Raw genomic sequence first — 21,015 nt, 5'->3', positions numbered from 1 at the left:
TAAATAAAATAAAAACAAAAATTTGAGAGATATACCCTACAGATATAAATTCGATTTCGCTGAAAACTTCAACAGAAATATTCTGATTTTTCAAGCGAATTACACCTGCGGACAAAAAGCTCCAGTATTGTATTGTTATGATTCATTCTATTATTTTTCATATTGTGGTGTTCAGGACAAATTAAGCTATATTTGAGTCGATTTATTAATTTTTAGTTTGACGTAAAGCCGCCATGACTGTGTTCAGTTTTTGCAATGACTGAGCGGAAATATATATTGGAGAAGCCAAGTGAAAGAAAAACTAACAGAAAAGATGAATTTTTGGAAAAAGATACGCTCAGAGACAGGACTCGAACCTGCGTTCTTATGCATTCCGTGCATACGCGCTACCATTTCGCCACTCTGATCTTGCTTTAGCCACACTAAAACTCACAGACATGGTTAGCAACGTACATCGAACATGGTCTACATCCTGGCCGTCACCCGACCGACACCTTATATCCAAACATCTTCTCTATCCATCAAACACTAGTCCTCTCGCTTTATACCTATTTCTCCGATCAAGCATTGAGTAGGAGAGTGTATTTATAATCGCTTGTCACCTTCTTTAATGGTGCCAGTCGCTGGCTGGACATCGTCAGCGACAGACCCATATGAAGGTTGTATTGATTGTCTGCCCTTTCCTACCAGAAGCAGATTGTTACGGAAAATCAAACCGCAATTGTTTTTAACGATTTATTAATTTTTAGTTTGACGTAAAGCCGCCATGACTATGTTCAGTTTTGGCGAAATGGTAGCGCGTATGCACGGAATGCATAAGAACGCAGGTTCGAGTCCTGTCTCTGAGCGTATCTTTTTCCAAAAATTCATCTTTTCTGTTAGTTTTTCTTTCACTTGGCTTCTCCAATATATATTTCCGCTCAGTCATTGCAAAAACTGAACATAGTCATGGCGGCTTTACGTCAAACTAAAAATTAATAAATCGTTAAAAACAATTGCGGTTTGATTTTCCGTAACAATCTGCTTCTGGTAGGAAAGGGCAGACAATCAATACAACCTTCATATGGGTCTGTCGCTGACGATGTCCAGCCAGCGACTGGCACCATTAAAGAAGGTGACAAGCGATTATAAATACACTCTCCTACTCAATGCTTGATCGGAGAAATAGGTATAAAGCGAGAGGACTAGTGTTTGATGGATAGAGAAGATGTTTGGATATAAGGTGTCGGTCGGGTGACGGCCAGGATGTAGACCATGTTCGATGTACGTTGCTAACCATGTCTGTGAGTTTTAGTGTGGCTAAAGCAAGATCAGAGTGGCGAAATGGTAGCGCGTATGCACGGAATGCATAAGAACGCAGGTTCGAGTCCTGTCTCTGAGCGTATCTTTTTCCAAAAATTCATCTTTTCTGTTAGTTTTTCTTTCACTTGGCTTCTCCAATATATATATTTAAGTGATGCTTCAGTGATAACGTGACAACATATCATTGCCGTTTCAACCTTCCGAGTGAACGGACGTGCTTTGTGTTTACTGCGAAAGCGTTGAAAACCAGTGCCGTGTGTGATAAAGTGACCGGACGATCAAAACTAGATCGCTATTGTGTAATAGACAATAGTGCTTTTTCCTGTGAGAGGTTTTATGCACATTATATACTGAAGCAGTGTATTGTTGTGAGCGGACGATCGAAACAGTACCGTTAGCCGGTGATTGTTCGATCGATCAAAACAGGCCCAGCGGTGTACGTGATATCACTGTGCGGATTAAAAAAGAGTGTGCTTTTTCCTCTCGGAGGTTTTTTGCACACCATCGCAGCGGCGATACGCCGATCGACGAGGGCTAGGCCTTGGTGGCCCCCGTTGGATTTAAGTTAAGTATCATTATTTAGTTTTTTTTTTCCTTCCTGCATTCGACTGTTCTATTTCTCCCCGATTCACTTATTTCTGTGCGGAGGTAGCTCCGCAACATGTCTAGTCTAAATTCTGACCCCCCCGTTCCCGATGATCAAATGGAGACTTCCCTTGACTATAAAAAGTCTCGCATAAAGAGCTATCCGGATGGGCTCGCACTACCGGCCGGTCCTTATGCGGTCTATTTCCGGACCAAATCGAAAGAAAAAAAATTAAATATTTTAAAAATATCGCGGGACCTGTCCTCGCGATACAATACTATAAAAAGTTTTGATAAGATACGTCCAGACAAGCTCAGGGTCCTGTTTACCAGTTCAAAACAGGCTAATGAGCTCGTTCAAAATGATCCTTTTACGCGGGAGTACCGCGTCTACGTGCCAGCTCGCGAAGTAGAAATCGACGGTGTGGTCACCGATTCGAGTTTGACTTGCGAGGACGTTCTTAAGTACGGGGCGGGTTGTTTTAAAGACCCCTCACTTAAGAATGTCAAGATACTGGATTGCAAGCGATTGCATTCAGTATCGATCGCCGGGGATGGAACAAAGTCCTATCCCCAATCAGACTCTTATCGTGTGACCTTCGCCGGTTCTGCTTTGCCCAACTACATCCTCTTGGACCGGGTTCGTTTGCCTGTTCGCCTATTCGTACCCCGAGTAATGAACTGTACTAATTGCAAACAACTGGGGCATACAGCTACCCATTGCAGCAATAAGCCACGTTGTGCTAACTGTGGGGAAGCTCATGCGGACGGCTCTTGCGGTAAGGATGCTGAAAAGTGTCTCTACTGTAAGGAGGGTCCGCATGACCTCTCTGATTGTCCCGCTTACAAACTGCGAGGTGATCGAATGAAGCGTTCCCTAAAGGAGCACTCCAAGCGTTCTTTCGCAGAGATGCTTAAAAGTGCCACCCCTCCTAAACAGACAACGAACCCATATGCCTGCTTGTCAACTGACGAGAGCGATTCTGACGACCCTTTGGAAGGTCCATCTTCGGCGATCCCTCATAGCTGTAGGAAAAGAATAAATAAATCCTCTCATAAGCTACCTAGTAAGGGTTCGAAGGTGTCTTCCGAAGGGCTTCGAAAAGTTACAGCTAACGGGAATCGGGACACAACACCGAAGCAAAAAGCTCCTGGTCTCGGAAAACTCAATTCCGAGATGGAATTCCCACGACTTCCAGGGACTAAAAAATCCCCAAGCGTTCCAGAAAATCTACCAGAGAACCAACTAGGTGCTGGACTTATCAAGTTCTCTGATGTTGTGGACTGGATTTTTACAACTTTCAATATTTCAGACCCTCTTAGAAGCATTTTAATTGCTTTCATGCCAACAGTAAAAACATATTTGAAGCAGTTGACTGCAAGTTGGCCCCTTCTCTCAGCGATTGTATCCTTCGATGGCTAAATCATCCACCGAGGTCACGGATCTAATCACTGTTTTACAGTGGAATTGCAGAAGTATCATCCCAAAAATAGATTCTTTCAAATTTCTAGTAAATAATCTGAAATGTGACGCATTTGCATTGTGCGAAACTTGGCTAACTTCTGAAATATCCTTAAACTTCCACGATTTTAACATTATTCGCCTGGATCGAGATGATCCCTATGGAGGAGTACTTTTAGGGATCAAAAAGTGCTATTCTTTTTATCGAATTAACCTCCCCTCGATACCAGGTATTGAAGTTGTCGCATGTCATGTTACAATCAAAGGTAAGGACCTTTGTATTGCTTCCATCTACATTCCCCCTAGAGCCTTGGTTGGGCATCGGCGGCTCAGTAATATCATAGAGCTCCTTCCCGCATCGACGTTGGTTTTAGGAGACTTTAACTCACACGGTACGGGATGGGGCTGTCTTCACGATGATAACAGATCAGCTATGATCCATGATATTTGCGACAACTTCAATATGACAATCTTGAATACGGGAGAAATGACACGGATTCCTGCACCACCAGCAAGACCAAGTGCGCTGGATTTATCCCTTTGCTCGACATCGCTACGGTTGGATTGCACGTGGGAGGTAATTCCTGACCCCCACGGTAGTGATCATCTACCGATCGTAATATCAATCACCAGCGGCTTAAAACCATCGAAGACAATCAATGTTTCGTATGACCTCACACGAAATATTGATTGGAATAGCTATGCGACTTCGATATCTGAGAAACTGGAAAGAACTCAACAACTTCCTCCGGAGGAAGAGTACACGTTTTTGGCTGGCTTGATTCTCGATACTGCGATTCAAGCTCAGACGAAACGTGTACCCGGCGCAAAAACTAACATCCGTCCTCCCAACCCGTGGTGGGACAAAGAGTGCACAAATTTAAACGCGGAGAGAGCCTCCGCGTATAAAAAATTCAGAAAAAATGGAACACCTGATAATTACCGGAATTACGCGGCGTTAGGCGTTAAAACTAAGAACTTGATTAGAGCCAAGAAACGCGGTTACTGGCGTCGGTTTATAGACGGCTTAACGAAAGAAACATCTATGAGCACTCTTTGGAACACAGCCCGACGAATGCGCAATCATAACACCACGAATGAAAGCGAGGAATACTCCAACCGCTGGATATTCGATTTCGCTAAAAAAGTATGCCCAGACTCTGTTCCGGAACAGAAGATCACCCGCGCCGCGACACCAAATACAAACGAATCACCGTTTTCGATGGTAGAGCTTTCACTTGCACTTTTGTCATGTAACAATAAAGCCCCGGGATTAGACAGAATAAAATTCAACTTGTTGAAAAATCTGCCTGACCCCGCCAAAAGGCGCTTGCTGAATTTATTTAACAAGTTCCTCACGGGTAATATTGTCCCACACGACTGGAGACAAGTCAGAGTTATCGCCATTCAAAAACCAGGGAAACCAGCCTCCGATCACAATTCGTATCGGCCGATTGCTATGCTTTCCTGTATCCGGAAATTGTTCGAAAAAATGATTCTGTTTCGTCTAGACAATTGGGTCGAAACTAATGGTTTACTTTCAGATACACAATTTGGTTTCCGCAGGGGCAAAGGAACGAACGATTGTCTTGCGTTGCTCTCAACAGAAATTCAAATGGCATTTGCTCGTAAAGAACAAATGGCGTCAGTTTTCCTAGACATCAAGGGGGCTTTTGACTCAGTTTCTATAAATATCCTATCTGAGAAGTTGCATCAGCATGGTCTTTCGCCAGTTTTGAACAACTTTTTACATAATCTATTGTCTGAGAAACACATGTACTTTGCGCATGGTGATTTGTCGACAATACGATTCAGCTACATGGGTCTTCCTCAGGGCTCATGCTTAAGCCCCCTTTTATACAATTTTTACGTAAGTAATATCGATGAATGTATCAACACATCTTGCACGCTAAGACAACTTGCCGACGACAGCGTTGTGTCTATTATAGGACCCAAAGCTGCCGATCTCCAAGGACCATTACAAGATACTCTCGACAACTTATCATCATGGGCTCTTCAAATGGGTATCGAGTTCTCTACGGAGAAAACTGAGCTGGTTGTATTTTCGAGGAAGCGAGAACCAGCACAATTACAGCTTCAATTAGGGGGTGAAACGATAGCTCAGGCCTTCACATTTAAATATCTCGGGGTCTGGTTCGACTCCAAAGGCACCTGGGGATGTCACATTAGGTATCTGAAACAAAAATGCCAGCAGAGAATCAACTTTCTTCGTACAATAACCGGATCATGGTGGGGTGCCCACCCAGGAGACCTGATCAGGTTGTACCAAACAACGATATTGTCCGTTATGGAATATGGATGCTTCTGCTTCCGATCAGTGGCGAACACTCATTTCATCAAGCTGGAAAGAATTCAGTATCGTTGTTTGCGTATTGCCTTGGGTTGCATGCAATCGACTCATACGATGAGCCTCGAAGTGCTGGCGGGCGTTCTTCCACTGAAAAACCGGTTCTGGGATCTCTCATATCGTTTGCTCATTCGATGCGACATTTTGAATCCTCTGGTGATTGAAAACTTCGAAAGGTTAGTTGAGCTTAACTCTCAAACCCGTTTTATGTCCTTGTATTTTGATTACATGGCTCAGAATATTAATCCTTCTTCGTTTGTTTCCAACCGTGCTCATTCCTTGGATACTTCTGATTCTACTGTGTTTTTCGACACATCCATGAGAGAAGAAATTCGTGGAATTCCGGATCACGTGCGCCCTCAAGTGGCCCCAAATATTTTTTATAATAAATTTAGAACAGTCAACTGTGAAAAGGTGTTTTACACTGACGGATCAAACATCAACGAGTCCACAGGCTTCGGCATCTTCAATCAAAACATCACCGCTTCTTACAAACTCAGTGATCCGGCTTCAGTTTACGTCGCAGAATTAGCTGCTATTCAGTACACCCTCGAGATCATTGAAACCATGCCCAAAGACCATTACTTCATTGTCACGGACAGTCTAAGTTCAATAGAAGCTCTCCGGGCAATGAAGCCAGGAAAGTATCCCCCATATTTCTTGGAGAAATTACGGGAACATTTGAGAACTTTATCTGAACGGTCTTATTTAATATCGTTAGTCTGGGTCCCTTCGCATTGTTCCATTCCGGGCAATGAAAAGGCAGACTTATTGGCTAAAGTGGGCGCATTGGAAGGTGATATTTATGAAAGACCAATCTGCTTCAATGAATTTTTCAGTATTTCTCGTCAGAAAACTCTCGAAAGTTGGCAAACTTCATGGACGAATGACGAACTGGGACGATGGCTACACTCCATTATCCCTAAGGTATCGACGAAACCTTGGTTCAAGGGGATGAACATGAGTCGTGATTTCATTCGCGTTATGTCACGGCTCATGTCAAATCACTATACATTCAACGCACATCTCCGGCGTATCGGGATCGTGGAGAACGGGCTCTGCACCTGTGGCGACGGTTATCAGGACATCGAGCATGTCGTGTGGTCGTGCGTAGAGTATCGTGACGCCAGGTCGAAGCTACTGGAATCCCTCAGGGCCCGAGGTAGACCGCCTGAGGTGCCGGTTCGGGATGTGTTGGCGAGTCGGGATAGTTCATATATGCTTCTCATATACCAGTACCTTAAACACATTGATATACAAGTGTAATGTGTTATTCCTCGCTCAGAAAATATAATCTCCACCTACAGGTTCGACACTAACATCCGCCCGATGCTCTCGATCCCCGTCCCTGTTCACCATCTTCATTGGAATTAACAAGATCTTTTTTTTTGTCACTAACTTTTTCGTTCCCCCTTCCCTGTTTCTTCTCCATCTCGATGGCAACTAATTAGATCTTCGTCGTTTCCAAACATTTTGTTCCCACACCCCCTTTTTACCCCGTTTCCCACAATATTTACTTCTTTTTTTCATTCTCTTCCGTAACATCACCATCACCGGAAGACCGCTCCAGTCAATGACCAGCATGCGGGCCACCCGCCGGGCCTTCGTAGCCTGGGGGTGTTTCCCGCGGACCCACACGGACCGAAGAATGCGGCCAAAATAGAAAATTACCATCGCCATCTGGAATCATCTCATCCTAAATTCAATTCACCGGCCACTACCGATCGCCAGATACTATATTACATAATGATACTACTCTAGTTTTAAGTTAGACGATAATTAAGATTAGTAAATACCCTTGGCATCTTAGAGCTTAAGCAGTGTGCCTTAATATTATATTATATTATTGAATAAAAAAAAAAACGTGACAACATGTTGAAAAAAAATGTTCATCCATTGAAATATACGCGAAATAAACCCCAGCAAGACTCTCAAATAACAAATGTTTGTTTTTATTTTATTAACACTCTAAAAATATTCATTTTGCAAGTGACCTTATCTCGCATATGATGCAATTCATTAAAATCTAATTTGTCAAATGACGAAAACTTCCTTATTCAATGACTTAATGTTAGATAAGACTGAATTCTACTGGTTACGAGTGCAATTTCATGAATTTATATGCACCACTTACCAGCCAAGCCGGTGTGTCCTTCTGTGGATGAGTCGATTAACGGACGATCTTTGTGATCCAATGATTCTCGGTTCAAGTCGACGTTTTCGCCAACAGTATTTTTTTCTATTTAATTGAACTTCATGTACATGTTCTTGTACGTAAATTTACGTGAACTGCAACGCTCTATTTATGCGCATCTTATAAGATGTAAAGATGTTGACCCAGGTTGGCGGTTCAATGTATAGGACGCTGGTCTTACAAACCAGTTGTCGTATCTTCGAGCCCCGACCTGGAAGAATTCTTAGTGTCAGTAGGATCCATAGTACTAGCCATGCAATGATTCTGTACACTAAGAATCGGCTGCGAAGTCTGTTGAAACAGAAAGGCCAAATTCCACAAAAGGAATGTAATGCCAAGACTTTGCTTTATAAGATGTAAAATCACAAGATTTTTTCGAGGTGTGGAGACTAATCTAAGTCTCATACTGAGACTTTTTCCCATTCACAGATTTCTGTTTATATTCACTCCGACTCTGTATTTCGTTCGAATCGGATTATTTAAATCGGATACGATATTTGGATACTGTATTTCGATCGAATTCGAGTTTTTCATACAAAAGCATCACTCAATCGAATTACAGAATTTAAATTTTTACTTTCGGTCAAAATATTCCAGTTCGATCAAAGTGCAGAATTGGGGTGATGAAAAGGTCTTCGCTAGGGTCTAAGTAATGAAAAATCATCATTTTTGCGATTTTTTTCAGAATTATCGTTTAACAAAATAAATTCAAATGTTTTTCATGACAAAAAGCATCATTCGAACAACATTTTGTAAATTTTTCGTGGAAAAATATTGACAAATAAGTCGGAGAAGAGGTATTTTTGAAGACGCTTCTGAAAAATCATGATTTGCGGTGTCCACTGTATCTCAGCACAAACTAATCTGAAGTGAACAAATGAACGCATCATAGTCAGAATGAACGCATCATAGTCAGATTAGACCCCAACGTTTCTGTTTGATTTTTGTTTGAATTTTTGAATTTTTGGTGGTTGTTCAAAGTGAAAACTACGATTTTTCACGAAAAAATCCACCATTTTGATGCTGTAAAATGTCCCCAAAGTAACAAACAACGAAAAGGAAAACGTTGGGGTCTGGTTTTTTATATGTAGAAAGTGTGTGCAAAATTTGAACAAAATTGGTGCAGTGGTTTTTGAATGAAGATGGACACGGACTTTCGAACCCTGCTTTTGAGCAAAAAGCGTTTAATGTTTTTTGTCTCTAAAATCTATGGAAATAATTTATTACTCAAGAGAGCTCTTAGGGTCTAATATTTCCAAAAAAATCTTATTTTTTCTTTTATAATTTGTTATAATGAAACATTTCAAGAATGTTTTGTCAAGTTTTTAAGTCGGTCGAAGCAGAAGTCTTGGGTCTATGTGCCGAGCTCTTACTTCTTCGCAGTATGAGATAAGCAAAGATAAAGGCCCATAACTTGCAATGTTTTTTTCCGAATTTTTCAGAATATTCTTGAAATGTTTTACTATAAGAAAATATTAAGAAAAAAATAAATGATTTTTCAAAAGTGTTAGACCCTATCCGCCCCTTTAAAGGAAATCTCTTCCACTTGGATACCACTTTATTCTTGATAATCAATTGCACTTTAAAACGAGAATAAATAGAATCCTAGAGGGCTTTGTATTAAAATTAATTTTATTTTTCTATTATAATGTTTGCCAGTATATATTTGTTTCTTTTTTAACGCTAAGGCTAGTGTAGTGAGCAAATAAAAAAAAACATAAAAAATACTGATGCTTTTCCTCTTAGTTGACAACACACATACAAACACACACTGACATTTGCTGAGTTCGTCGAGTTGAATCGATTGGTATATGACATTCGGCCATCCGGGCCTCGGAAAATTTTTCTAAAGTTTGAGCGAATTCTATACCTATTTTTTATATTTATAAAAAAATGGTAAAAAGAACAGGAACGTGAAATTGTGAACTATCGTGGAATAACATCGCTCTGCGCTGCTTCAAAATTATTTGAATTAATCGTAAATGAAGCGATTATGTTCAACTTCCGTAGCTTTATTTCTCCTAAACAGCACGGTTTCATCTCTGGTCGATCGGTCTCAACCAACCTCATGGTATTTGCGACGTTCTGCATTGACAACATTGCGAAAGGATTTCAAGTTGATACAATCTACACATACTTGAAGGCAGGTTTTGATCGAATTAACCATGACATTAGCCAAGCTCGGGTTTCCCCCAAGATTTTGTTGTTGTCTTGAATCATATCTCAAAGACCGCAGTGAAAATTGGCGACTTACTTTCAGACAAATTCTGTAATTTTTCCGATGTACCCCAAGGTAGTAATCTTGAATCCATTTTGTTCGCTTCTTTCGTCAATGATGTCACATCGATCTTTACTGGAAGTTGTACGTTGTTATATGCTGAGGATTTTAAAATATATGTTGTAGTTGAGAGTCTAGCAGAGTGCTATCTGCTTCAATCGCGATTATCTCGATTTATCGAATGGTGTACCGATAACCACATGACAGTGAACAACGAAAAATGTGTTGTGATTTCATTCCATCGTAAAACAAGCCGAGAGGTTTTCACCTTCAACTACGTCATCGGAAATTATGTATTAGATAGGGTTTGAATGTGTGAAAGATCTCGGTATCTTACTTGATTCAAAACTGTCTTTTCGATACCTTCAGTCTATGATAGTAGAAAAAGCCCACGGACAACTTGGTTTTATGTTCAAAATTACCAGAGGATTTGATGATCCACTCTATCTTCGATCATTATGCTCCAATAAGTCATATTTTGTCCAATAAGCTGTCTATTTCATGAGTGTGAGTGAGGCTATAATATCCATTTTCTGAAGCACTAAATTATGATAAACACAAATAACACCAATATAATACCTCTCATGCTACAACAGATACTTTCGATAGGGGAAACCGAGACATAACAGGACACTGTGAAAAACATTCTTTTAACCCAGTTATCTATACCGCTGTGTAGCTTCAATATTCAGTTACAATTTTAAATTTGTGATTTGGAAAAATATGCATCAATTTCTAAAACAAGTTGGGCACCCAATGCCCAACTCTTCAGAAACCGGAGGGCTAAACCGAACTATAAAGATTCACACATAAAATGTAGAATGAATACAGTCAGGCGCCAAATATCAAGATATCTCAATGAGCACGAAGAAAATGGAAACTTTTTCGAATGGAATGACTGTTGATTTCAATTTTTTTGTAAAATCCTGCATGCCGGAAAAAGAGATACAGTCTTAAAACTTGACGCCCTGCTATAACAAATAATTTATATAGAATCTGACTTTAGAGTCAGAATATTTGTTTTTTTTTTTGTAAATCCGATTTTAATAAGTGATATAAAATAGAATAGAAATACATATATCTATATTCAGGTAAGATTCAAGAGCCCTTTAAGAATTTTATATGTCAGAACTCCCTTAGTAATTTATTTAACCTTCTGATAAGAATAGTGAGAAAGTTTTTTCAAAACAGATTCTCTTGTTGAAATTAATCATGAAATCCGAACCCAAAAAACGAAAATATTCAACCGAATTCATAATAAAATAATTTACCATGAGCGTATTTTAGAATGCGACAAAACCAACATGTAATGAATTGCATCATCCTCCGGAATCCAAATCAATTACGATAACACAAAAAGATTGTATTTTCTAACAAATTTACGAAGTAGATTTTGATTGAGCAAGCACTATGTAGCCGTGGACTAATGACACGGCCTTTCGCCACATTCTCACCGATGCCATTGAATGTGAAGTTAGAAAATTGCTTTCAGAAAAGAGTTTCTGTCATCAAAACCAAGCCAGATTGGAAAATGATGGATGAACAAAATAGCAGATAATGCAGACTTTTTTATAATTCATCACATTTACTGTAGCTAAATTGATATAACTATATGTATTGGAGAAGGTTACGAGTTTGAGTTGAAAGTATATACTCGTCAGTTTTCTATTTTGCTATTTTACTCTCCAGTCGTTTTCCAATTTGTTTTTTGTTGAGTACTGCCTGGAGTTCATCAAAGTTCATAGTGCATGTTGTTAATTTCTGAAGATTCTTTAGTGAACGTCAATTTTTATCAATAGTAAAAAATGAGATTTATTGAGAAAAATTGGACCGAATATTTTTCGAAAACAAGTTCAATCCTTGCATTTTGTTAGCATGACAACCCACACAACTTTTCCACTCCACCTCTAGCACGTGTCTAAATTTTATTCAAACATTCACCATGAATAAAATATGAAATTATCTTAATTAAAATAACTTTATGTTCGAGTTGCCTTTTCAGTGATTTCAACGGATTTCCTCGCCTGTTTATTCACCCTTCATTACGCGACGCTCCTAAAACACCGAGAAACAACCAACGCACAGTGGGGAAAAATGGACCAAAAACGCGACGATTTTTTTGGAGGCATGATACAGCTGACCACAAAGCACTTTTTTGATGTAAAATGGTCAGTAAAATCGATTCCATGTATTTAGAAGGACCGCACGAAACGCTATCATGTTCATTTTACCCCAAGTTCCCTTTTTATACTGCATCGTATTCAAGCTTAACTATATAACATGAAACCGAAGAACTTGCAGAAGAGCCAATAGAGTGTTTCCGATGTAAAAAAGTCTAACAAATCGATTGCATATAGTTTTATTGACAGCAGAAAACTCATTGTACCGTTTTACCCCAATTCTTTTCTAGTTATAATATTAAGTTGAAATATGATCTACAATCCAAAAGCAGATCCAATACGATATATCAATATTGGTTCATATTACGTGCAAAACATCTGTGATCCAATTAAACATAATGTGAATGACAGTACTAGCCTGTTTACCCCGTTTTACCCCAATTTATTTCATAAGTCGTATTTCTGGTTAAACTTCCTTTCGCATGCCGAAAGCAGGATGATTGCGGTTGATTAAAATCAATTGATATTACGAAGAAAGCCCTTAAAATAGGATTACAAATGAATTCAACGACCGCATTTATTTCATAAGTCGTATTTCTGGTTAAACTTCCTTTCGCATACCGAAAGCAGGATGATTGCGGTTGATAAAAATCAATTGATATTACGAAGAAAGCCCTTAAAATAGGATTACAAATGAATTCAACGACCGCACGAATCTTGTTATACCGTTTTACCCCAATTTATTTCATAAGTCGTATTTCTGGTTAAACTTCCTTTCGCATACCGAAAGCAGGATAATTGCGGTTGTTGAAAATCAACTGATATTACGAAGAAAGCCCTAAAAATAGGATTACAAATGAATTCAACGACCGCACGAATCTTGTTATACCGTTTTACCCCAATTTATTTCATAAGTCGTATTTCTGGTTAAACTTTCTTTCGCATACCGAAAGCAGGATGATTGCGGTTGATGAAAATCGATGTATATTACGAACTATTTTCCAAATGTGGAGCAAAATAAAAAGGCTCAGTTAAAGGATAAATTGGGGTAAAACGGTATAACAAGATTCATGCGGCCATTGAATCCATCTGTAATCTTATTTTTAGGGCTTTCTTCGTAATATCAATCGATTTTTATCAACCGCAATCAGCCTGCTTTCGGTATGCGAAAGAAAGTTTAACCAGAAATACGACTTATGAAATAAATTGGGGTAAAACGGGGTAAACAGGCTAGTACTGTCATTCCCATTGTGTTTGATTGGATTACAGATGTTTTGTACGTGATATGAACCAATATTGGTAGGTCATATTGGATCTGCTTCGGGATTGTAAATCTGAATTCAACATAAAATTATATTTGTGGGAAAATTGGGGTAAAACGATATAGCACGACGCATGCGATCATGGAGACTATATGTTAATTATTATTTGAGATTATATGCGAAACATATAACTGTCTTGTTTAACCATAATTAGTCCAAACACCGATCAGTAGAACTTTTTTTTCTGTAAATTCATGGAAGAAGATGACTGGGGGTAAAACAGAATATAGTTATTTGTGGTCAATCTTATTAAAATCAATCCATTTATATAACTTATGAGCATATCAGGAATACCTTCCGAGTTTCACAGTTAGTTTTCGAAGTAAAGTCAGAAAAAAGAGGAATTAGAGCAAAACGGGCATGATAGTGAATTTTGCGGATGTTCTAACTATCATAAATCGATTCTACGGAAAAATTTGCATAAGAAATACTTACTTTGAAAATATTTGCTTAGGTTTTTATAAAATTATTGAGCAAAGTCGCGTTTTTGATCGTTTTTTCCCCACTGTGCAACGGTGCAGCAAAAAAAGGTGACGAAAATGATTCGCCACCGTCGCTTGCTAATAACAATGTGTTTGAGCATGTAGCGTGCAAATCAGACGTTGTTTTTAAATCGCTTTTTGTTTCTCGATGAAACTGACCCAGTGGTGACTCAATTCGGAAAAGCATGGATGATGTCATAGCTTTGATGTGGATTAAGTTATAAAATTTATACCAGTAAATAGTTGAACATTTGAAAGTTTGTCTTCTGTCCAGTGCCTCCAATTTGATTTATTCTATATAGAAACAAAAAATCCACGTAACGGATATCTATGTTTTGGTAGCACGGCGCTCTTCGAATAATGAACAAATATTATTCTTTGTATGCTAATGCTGCATACCTACGTTCCTGTCGATTTATAATCCAGGACGCTGGGGCATGATTTACAAAGTCCATAAAATAACACCGAACCCAAGCGAACATTACGACTTTCTCCACGATAAATCACACTTATTGATGCAGATTTTCCAAATTCTTGCATAAACGATTCCTTACTTCGTCAACAATCCGTAGCATACGAAGGCATGGTAAATCTGGGGAACAACAAATCCTTCTGCCACAGCCAATCCCCAGAAAGGAACCCACGGTACATGACGCGTGTAGTAAAATCATGACTATTGATACGTAATATTGAACCGGCTTAGCATAGGAATTCACCCTTTTCGAGAATATTGCTATATTATATCGTCACTTGAGTGTTTATCAGAAGATCTTGAACGAGTTTTTTTTTATTTCCAGTGCCCAACGCAAATCGACTGGCATTAAGTTTGAGTAGCGTTTAAGCAAATGGGACTTTCTTTGGTGGTGCGGATCGATTCATTAGCAACACCTCGCCATGCATCAATTTCTAAGTAAAAGCAGTAAATTATGATTCTTTCTTGTGATTTATTTCAGGCTAGAACGCCTAATCCGGAAAGTGTGCTGCCATGGGTGCTGCTGGTAATAACTGCCAGAATAATTACGGTGCATGTTTTCAAAAATGTTGGGAGGCATACAGAAAACTGATTTGCCAACGGGTAATATGTGGAAAACGCACCAAACAAAGTTTACCAGGAATGCAACAGAGATGCTTTCGTGGCTGCAGTGAAAAAAGCCACCCGAAAAGTGTCTGGATTAGCATATAATACGGAGGGTTGTTTACACGTACATAATTATGCAAATTGCTCTGCTCGCTGTCCGGTCAGTCGCGGACGGCTAGAAGTGCCGGCGCTTATGTTTCGACCTCAGTGGAACGAGCATTAGTTTTAAATTTTCTTTGCATAGTTGCGTTTTGTTTTTCTGTTGTTTCGATCATGATTTTTTTTTCCATGGTGAATGAAATATACTTATATTACGGCATCACAGTATAAAAAATAAAGACTTACTGAATATTGAACTTTTTGTTATGATTATTTTTACAACTACTTTCACCATTGTTTACAACAACATAATCAACTAAACTAACAGCTACCGGCCTGTAAGTATACAGACGCACAGGTAAAGAATTTGAATATGATTCGTGTCGAAAAGAGTCTATCATTAGTTCTATTATCCTCCTGATTTCATCAAGCAATAATCCATGCATACTTATATTTTTTTTTACTTTCTACGATTTGCAAATGATAAATTCAACCACACAGTTTCGAAAGAATTTTCCACGGATACAAGATTGAAATTGTCTAAATTGAACTAAAAATGAAACCTTTCCTATGGTTTTGCTTCTGAAAAGGTGTTTATTCGCACCTCCAGTGTAGCTCAATGCCTGAGCAGTCCTACGAATTATTGATGGTTACAATTTTCGAGTACTGTTCATATAGGATAATTTGAGTCTTTTCTTATTAAGGAACTTTTACATTTTTAAAAATATTGTACGATTCAGATTTTGTTTGTTTGTTTCAATAATAGAAATTTTAACCTTGAGGTTACTTTTTATCACATATTTTGTAAAAGCATACTTTCGAAAATAGCTGTGACAAATTTAATTTAGCTTGGAAACTTTCAAATGACAGCGGTTCTTAGCTTGGTTCCATCCTTAGGCATATGGCGAACACAACTTTGATAAGATGGGGCTGCGATGTCTGTTGAAAAAGAATGAACAAATTCCACAAAAGGAATGTAAAAACAGACTTTTTAACATTTTCCGAAAAATACACATTCACGTGATGAATTCAATAAAAGACAATACAAATAAAAAGATAAATAAAATATAAAAATATATTATAATCATGAATAACGTTTAAAACATGTATACGAGAAGTAGGTTAAATAAACAAAATTTTCCTGATTTGAAGTGGTACGCGAGAACCGAAGTAGATAAATTATGTGCAACAAGTCTTAAACGCATTGTTTCAGTATCTTTTGCGCATTTACAGCTTCAAGTAGAATTTAAAGAATTAAGATTGCTTCGTTAGTTTTTTGCACTCATTTAGTCCCCAGAAAGGAGAGAAATCGAAAATTTTTCTGCAGCCTAAAAATTAATTATATATCAAATTGTTTCCTTATTTTAATTCTGTGCAGAGTTTCAAGCCTCGCGAATTAAATTGTATATGGTTTTTTGGTTTTGATTGTAATCATCCGATAAAATGCTGTGTAACAACCTAAAACAATTTCACAAATTTGTTTAAATTTATCCCAAACAGATATATTTAACAATTATTTTATTTCAATTATTTTTCGAAAACAAATTCCTCAAAATAGGATTAGAAAACGTCATTGGCTTTACGTTTCGTCTTCGACTCGTCAGTGCCTAACGGTTCATGATGAACTGTTATGTAATCCAGCAGCTCAACTTAACCCGCTAAGCTAACGTAATTTTTTTCTGATTGCAATACACTTTTAGTGTTTGCACCGAAGAGCAAAGTTTTTCCTTAGTTTTATGTTAGGGAACATAAAAAATTTCATTGGTTTAACATTTTGTCTTCGACACGTCCAAGCCAATGAAATTGATTATCTGTCCTAGCACAAAACCTAAATGACCATTAGAGAACGGCCATCACACTAAACGACTTCCTTAAGTAAATTGCTTATACTGCGGGCCGCTTTTACTTATCTATTTATTTAAAGTTTTTTCAACTTCAATTTTATTTATATACCAGCCTACTTTCAGAGTAGCTAGATTTATTTTTTGTCTTGTAAATATTTTTCGATTTTATTTTCAAGGTGGGCTCCTTTCCCTATGTGAAAGCTTTCCAACTATAGTGTATTCATATGGCATGTTAATTAATTAAATAACAGTTATACACAATAAGCAATACAACTCATCCGATTTAGATTGCTGGAACTGTTTGAATTCGGTAACAAGAAATTGATCAATTATTCAAAACACTAAAAGCTGAAGCCAGCCATATGCCATATAATAAATAAATCGATGTAATAAATAAAGAAATCATCTCACTTCTAGGTAGATTAATTACGTTTTTTTCAATTTCAATTTTTGTCTTGAATTATTGAATAGTGAGTTTTTAGAGGTTTATGACAAGAGCACATCATCAATTTCAATATTGTTCTCGTTACGTCTTCGACTCATCTATGCATTAGCAACTTGAAGTAAAATTCCACTGTCACTCGGCAGCTCATTTTTTCATCAAACGTTAACCAAAAATAAAACATAAAATACTTATTCTTCAAAATACGAGGCAGAACGCTCGATCATGAAAAAAACATGAAAAATATACGTTTTACATTACGTGAATTCACAGATATTTGAACAAAGAAACAGAATGATTGCCAACAACGGGATTAAACGCACCCCCGATAAGTTTCTCCTTCAAGTTTAAAAATTGTTTCAGTCAATTCGTGCAAAGAATACTTTCCTGAAGAAGATGTTTCATTATTAATCATTAATTTGAAGACATACATAATTTTTTGATGCGATGTCCTAAGCATTTTGCCAAAATAAGACAATAAACGATAAATTTAAAGATTATTTTATTTGATTGCAAATACATCAACCGTATTAGAACAGAATCTTTGAAAAAACGCAGGATTGGCGTACATTCGCAGATTTGCACCTGGAACTATCCTATGTCATAGCATCATTTCCAAAAAGTCGTATGTAGCTCGCGAGCCGCAAGTTGCCGACATCTGGTTTAGAATAAAAAGTTATACATTTTCAACTTCGTTTGAAAGATCAGTTACAAAATCTTTTACGAAAAAAGAAATGCAGCCGCTAAAATAACAAATTCTATAAGGTAACCGAAGCAAAGTTACATTACTTTGTTTTACACAACAAAAAAATTAACAAAAGAAGATTTGTAACAGTTCTATTCTATTTGCATTGAAATTTACCGACGGTAATCGATGCAATTTAACAAAGAACTTGAGAATGAACTGTGTTTTATGGAATAAATTAACAGCAAAAATAGTTTCTTATGCACTTAAAAAGAGCTGTTTGAAAAACATTTTTATTTTTTAACCAATTTTTTGAACGATATGTTCAAAAATTAACGATCCTACACAGAAAAAAATATAAATTTTACAGGTGACATAATTCTACAAACGATGCAACTCATAACAATTCAATAGCAAATGATGCAATATTCCACTCGTACAGTATTTTACAGGCTCCGAATGTAATTTACACTCGGTAACCAAGGGCCACTGTATGGATTTATATGTATTAATTATCCATCAAACTGATATGTGCTTCTGTTGATTAACTGGCATGCTTCGTGATCTAATATTTCTCGGTTCCAGTCGCGTTGTTGCTGTCGATCTTTTGTATTTATTTCATTTGGTTTCAAATCACACAATTTCACATATTCTTAAACATAATATAGTGTGAAATACGACGCTCCGTTTTGGTGCATCTTATAAGATCTATACTTCTATACAAGTACCTTTCAATTGACACCAGGACTATATTTTTGAAATCTTTTAAAATAGCTTTTCCATGTTTTCAAACTGTAACACCTTCGAACTTTATAGAAGCGTCTGATGCGTAGCAATTTTAATTACAATTGCCCATTTCCAACCTTAATCAATTTGGGTTTGTATTCTCATCTAAATCAGTTTTAAAATATTGAAGTAGTATATCAGTAACACTCATGGATGTGTATTAAATAAAGAAATCATCGGTAATTTTGTGCATTCAAACAAGTTTTCTGTTCTAATACTGAATGAATCCGGTTTGTTTTCTAAGGAGTTATTTTAAAACATGGTTGTTGAATAATTGCTCCTATCTTCGCTTCACTTGTAATCGCTCCAGGCAGAGACAGAAATACAGAAATCTCACATAGAAAGGTTGTACAATCAATGTGAAAACCGATTTTTTTCTCTATTACAACATCTTTTCCAAGTTTACGTGAAGCATGTACCATACTTCTGTTTCTGTGAAACCGAGGACAGATTCAAATAATGAAATAAGTGTAAGTATTTCAATTAATACATACATACGGACATTGACTTCGTTATATCCATATATTCTTTATTTTGAATTATAGCTTGACAAAATGTGAATTCATTAGTAAATGTGGAAAAAGCGTTGCTCTACGTTTCACTTAGTGCCACTTAGAGCTAGTTAATCGATTGCGATTTCGCGGCAAACATTTATTTTTCGTTAGCTGACAACTTTTCAAAGATTATTCCTTCATCTTCAGGGCAACTTTAAGTTCATAAATTAGTTAGACACACAATTTTTCCCAAGAAATATCGATTTTACAAAATGAGTACAAGTACAACGAAAATTAATATTTAGTCAAGTAAGGTAAAACGCCTATTGTAGAATATTTCCACTCAAGCTTGAGTCATAAAATAACGAGGTATTGTTGATTATATCAACTAAAACTACTACTCGATGCAGATACTATTCTATATTACAACAAGTAAACGGATTTCAGTTCACGTTCAATAGTGTATGACGATTCGTATTTCTAATTCATAGAATCAATCATCTATAACAATCATTCTGTGTACCAAAAAATTCAATATTGAACTACGGTTATTATATTCGCACGAAATTAATATTTCAATTTATCACTAAATCCATTAAGCTAAAATTCACGTAATTGATGATGATTTTCTTGGAAAATATATAAAAGTTATGCTTACCAGCAAATCTGAATAATTCTGAATCACAAAATTGGATTTTATACTAATAATTCACAAACACAAGTCACAGTTCATGTAAAATTTGCAGCGCAACTATTATCCTCATGTTAGAACAGTATGCTTTTCTTCTTCAGCAAAACATTTTTCTACTAGCTTTGTTAGCATAGGCACATACGAATTTTTTTCCAATCCCTTGTTCAAAATCTCCTTAAACAATTTTACTGTCTGTTTGTTTGATTAAACGCAGCAATCATGTACACAGCTTTCCAAATTTCAATGAAAGTGTCCACCGGTAGCAGTCACAGTCACCGACGCACCGATATTGCTAATTGAAAACAAACATGAGCACTACACGCACATCTATCGTCACCGGAACGCTACTCAGCAGTGCCCGCTTGAAACGTAAATCCTCCTCAGTCGGGAATCGGAAGGAGTAGCGAAACAGCGCAACGGTAGCGCAAAACCAGCAAGGCATCAAGCGAACGAAACGTTCCGTTTCACAATCTCGACTGGAAAGCGTACGGACCGAGAACAGAGCACATGGTGGTGGCACCCACCAGGCGCGGGCACAGTCACAGTTAGTGCGCGCGGCAGGGCACCGGTAGGCGAAGCGAAACCACACACCACAAAAGAGGCAGCGCGCGAGCCGAACACCGTGCCAGCTATATGCTCTACGCTGGATGAAACGGAACGAGTGCAACCGGGCGCCGGAGCGAGACGACGCGATAGGCCTATAGCATGACAAATAGAGTTGCATCCCCTCGGTTTGCTTGAGATCTAGTGTGCCGGCGTGTGGTAGATTGTGGGACGGGGCAT

At 37.7% G+C, this 21,015-nt stretch overlaps 1 protein-coding gene across 1 annotated transcript in view; it reads right to left on the bottom strand.

The window, feature by feature from the left end:
- The window catches only part of LOC131430654 (paired box pox-neuro protein), a 132,783-nt gene extending 112,095 nt beyond the window's left edge, over positions 1-20,688 (bottom strand). The window contains exon 1 of the mRNA XM_058595778.1: positions 20,200-20,688. The gene's annotated coding sequence lies outside the window, so the exon portion shown is untranslated. The remainder of the gene's footprint in view (positions 1-20,199) is intronic.
- Positions 20,689-21,015: the final 327 nt, after the last annotated feature.

Source organism: Malaya genurostris, chromosome 2 (assembly GCF_030247185.1).
Source record: "Malaya genurostris strain Urasoe2022 chromosome 2, Malgen_1.1, whole genome shotgun sequence".
NCBI lineage: Eukaryota > Metazoa > Arthropoda > Insecta > Diptera > Culicidae > Malaya > Malaya genurostris.
This window is presented reverse-complemented; position numbering and strand designations above follow the sequence as displayed.